This window comes from Anneissia japonica, unplaced genomic scaffold (assembly GCF_011630105.1).
Source record: "Anneissia japonica isolate Jap-2015-1 unplaced genomic scaffold, ASM1163010v1 scaffold287960_len3192837_cov198, whole genome shotgun sequence".
NCBI lineage: Eukaryota > Metazoa > Echinodermata > Crinoidea > Comatulida > Comatulidae > Anneissia > Anneissia japonica.
Genome location: NW_022712725.1, coordinates 1571984 through 1576682, shown reverse-complemented (window position 1 = coordinate 1576682; position 4699 = coordinate 1571984).

The window sequence follows — 4699 nt, the reverse complement described above, 5'->3', positions numbered from 1 at the left end:
TAATCTTTGTCTTAATCAGTTGAAATGCTTAAGAATAAATCGATTTTGGCACAAATGGCGTTCCATATTACTTATTTGCATGGCGTTCCATAGTATACTTTTTCTGGGATTTTTCTAATTCTCATCAAAAAAGTTTCTCAACATAAACTGACGCTGGTGGCGCTTTCCGAAATGCGCTAATGTACTACGAAAAATCTATAAATTAGAGACTTGTGGCAAGTCTATTTAATGGTATGTGTTTACACAATTTTTCTACGTGCCCACGTAATATGATAATATAATAGGTTTGTAAAATTGAATACAGAAATAAACCGCTCAGGAGTGTCAATCAAACTTAACAACTGACCAATCAGAACAGTGACCGAAATACGCGCGTATCCAATAAGCACACTTGTTTTTCCACAAAACGCACGGTTCGCGTATGTTTTAACCATTTAACACTGTCGATCGTCTTGGGGCCTTAGCAACAATATCCAAGGGCGGGGTTTAGCGGAAAGGTCAATTTGTGTTAAATACACTAACCTGCTGATTATCGGGGTACGTCTTGTAAACATAGTGCATAATACCGGTAAAAGTCGGCGGTAGCTCAACGCCAAATTCCTCCAGCACTTGCTTATCTATTGCAGTCAGTATTTTCTATGAGAGATAGCAACATAAAAAAAATATACAAGTCAACAACTGAGTTATGGGCCTACCTTTGGGAGGTGTTTATTCTATATAATACGTGTTGTGCATATATTTACACTATGCGCAATGTACTGCTTGTAGTTTATTTGCGTTACAATTCCATGCTTCCCCAAAAATGGGGTCGCCAAACTTTTGTGTTGGGTCTCGAGCAGGCAATTCAATTTATGTGCTCATTTTCATTTTCAAACTGTTGATGCGAAGTTTAGCAAGTCTCTGACGACTTAAAACCAGTATTATTAGGTGAATCCTCATTAGAACAATATTTTATTATATTCCCACAATGAACATTCAGAAATTCATATGATGTTTTGATGCCGTTCACCACAATATAGTTTTGTAAATCTAAGCTTTCAACTGTTCAAAACAATTTATAGAAATAAACTTAAAACCAAAAAGTACTGTCAGGTGACCTAAAAATAACATTATACAAATGAATTTCGAATTTTAAACTTTTGCAATAGGCCTAATATACCAAAAAGCCCCTGTCATTTTGGTTGAAAAGGTTATATAGTAGTCAGTGGCGTATCCAGTATGGGTGCTCAGAGTGCCAGAGCACCATCCTTCACAAGCTTCAACCATGATGGGGCTCAGGTGGATATAGTTATTTTCGTTTATTTTTTTTTTATTTATTTTTTTTTGGTACTAAAGTGCAATTTTCCGGCATCTAAAAGCCTCAAATTCTTATAATTGTCTTACCTCAGCCTCAACCACGAGCTGGGGTGGATAGTAGTTTTTGAAAAATTTTAAATAGGCATACCAAGTGCCGTTTTCGGGCATCTAAAAAATCTCAATTTCTTAAAATTTACTCATCTGCGCCTCACAACCATAGTGGGGCTCAGGTGGATATCGTAGATTTTGTACTATTCAAGTGCTCTTTTTGGGTATCTATAAGTCTCAAAATTCTTAAAACTTCGACGATTAAATGGATAATCTGGTGTGAATTGCAACAAGTTGTACTCAGTCATTTCATTGGTTGAAAAACACAAACAGAGCTTGTGACAGTGGTGTGCATCCTCCTTTGATTCAGCACTCCCTTCCTTAATCCTGTATACGCCACTGGTAACCACACGGTTAAAATTTAGGTTTAAGTTCACCAACTGCATAATTCAAAGCTTGTAAATTACAATAAATAGCCATATTCGTTGTTTCACCTCGCTAGCTAGAGTTGTTTGGTCCAGGTTAGGAGGCACCTGATCCCAGAAACGATCAAGACATAATCGATGCTAACCGGACGGAGAACATAAACACAGATCTCCGGTTGGCAGTATTGGTTTGGTGGGGTTTTTTTTGTGTGTGTGTGTTTTTTTTTTTTTTTTTTTTTTTTTTGCTTATTTATTTATCCATGTTTTCTTTGTCTTCTTACCTTTTGTCTAAATCCATAGAGACCTTATACATTTGTGCTATATAAATCCATCTATTATTTATTATATAGTGAGGAATGGAGAAAACTTCATTGTGCATTGATAAGATAATAAAAATAATGGCTACTTTAGATAAAGATAAAGACCTGCTAACCGGACGGAGAACATAAACACCGATCTCCTTTTGGAGATCGGTTTTATTTTAGACTTTTCTAACTCTTGATTCCCGTAGCCCATAGGTCTAGATTGTGCTGTTTGAAGTAATAAGCTATGTAGTTATAAGGCATTGATCGCTGCTCCTAGTCCTAAACTCTAAATTGCTATCCGTTCCTTTTCTGTGTTTAAGTTTTGTTTTTTTTCTTTTTAGCTAGAGGCGTTTTTTCAAAGTAGGCTAGTCTGCACTAACATCATTCCTCGATAATTCGCCAAATGATTAATTAGCGTAATTAGTTAATTACTTATGATACGGATTGATATTGGACAAAATGTGAATGTATGTTATTGAAATCTCAAATAACAATTTTGGCACCAAAATTGAGATTCGCCGGTAAGGTTCGTAGGAACAGCGACGTTCGTATGCGGTAAGTAATCCGTATATTAGTATATTTTCATGAACATTATATTATTCCGAACACTATTTAATTTCAAATACTATCTTGTTTAATGTAATCGCTCTTTTTCCTAATTAATTGTTCCTCTGTAGTGCCTAGCTATAAAATTCTTCCCTGCATCCTCTGATTAAGATTAGCATGCGTAGGCATATCTAGTATTATGTCACATTTTGAAAGCCGCATGAACATGTGAGATGTCACATGGTCATTACAAGTCTATCTACTCATCTTTGCTGTTTCATTAAAGTGGACTCTCATAGATTGACGTATATTGATGATAATAATGGGCATTGATTGATAAATAAATACAGCTCATAATTTATCGTGAATCTCCTAAAAACTCTGATTTGGCAATATGTAATATGACATCATCATGTCCATGGGCAAATCACACAGATGTGATGTGCTTTAGAGATAATAATAATAATAATAATAATAATAATAATAATAATAATAATAATAATAATAATAATATTTATAAAGCGCACAAATCCACTGCAGTAGTGCTCAAGGCGCTGAGGAAGAAGAAACCAAAACCAATATATATATAATATAATATATATATATATATATTTATATATATATATATATATATATATGTATGTATATATATATATATATATTTCCCAAATGCTTGCGAACACAATTTCGCAAGTGATTCGGGTGGGAATCGAACCCAAGACCTCCTGGTATCGAGCCTGATGTCTTAACCACTAGACCACTGGGCTTGCGCTTGGTGGCTAGTGATGAACCCTATCCCTAAGTGACAGCGTGTACTGCAATGCTATCGATGGCGTATTTTCTTCAGGAGAAACAATACAAAATAATGTTTGCCCTACCTGACGTGTTATAAGTACTGAATACTCAGTACGTTCCCAAATACTTGCAAAAAAATGTTTATATATTTTTTAATTTAACAAAATGTATAGATGGTGGTAAGAAGCGTTGACGTATGTTTTTCTACTGGCCAACGGCAGCTTTAAATCACAAGCCACCGCTGAATCCAAGAGGTTTGACGCTCGCCTGATAGCGAGGTTACAGGTTTGAGTTTCAGGAGATACACTTCTTTCACACCACCTAGAGATACGTTTTTCGATACATGATAACTGCATATGTTTGATACAGTTATCGTTTGCTCCTATATTCGAGCATTGTTTTAAAATAATAAAAATATTTGTTTGGACTTACACTTTTATATCAGTGGCACACTTTGTAAAACAACGGTGCTCTGAAACGCAGAACTGAACCGACGACAAATTATTACAAGACACATTAGTACCATGGTTTTCAACCCCGGATCGCGAGTTTCAGAATTTGAATCTCGAGATATCAGGAATTAAAAAATGATGAAAATGTTGTGTGTTATTGTCTGATTTCTTGCGAATTAACCAAACCAGACCGAAAACGGCCAAGATATTTCATTTTCCCCCAAATGATGATGACACAGTAGGCCTAATGCATGCCCTGCTACGGGAAATTTCTGAAGTGAGGAAATATTAATGATGTATGGATTCGGCAATATATATTCCGTTATTTTTCATTTTTATTAAACAGAAAATGCAACATACACAAGCTTACAATTTACAGAAAATAGGTTAATGTTTACTTCAATTATAGAAGGGTGGAGCAGCAGACATATTATTTTTGATCACTCAATTTTACATTTACAGAGTGGACTGCGTTTTATGAAGTATGATTTTACCATTTCCCCTAACTTAGGCTCAGTCAGAAAAAGGTTGAGAACCAGGGACCTACATTGTTGTCTTAGTATTGTACAACATAATTGGCAAATTATTACAGGTGTTGTATCTTTCCTGTGAAATATTATCCTATCGATTAGAAGAAAATTTACTGGATTAAAGAATTGTGATCTGCTGTTCGTGTGCTCTCATCAATATTTTGTGAAAGCGAGCTTGAAATTGTATTTTTAGACAGCCAGTATAATGTCATGTACTTCTAATTATATAAAATGACAAATTAACAAACACACCTGCGTTTTTAACTAGTATATTATATGCATATACTTACACAGTATATATA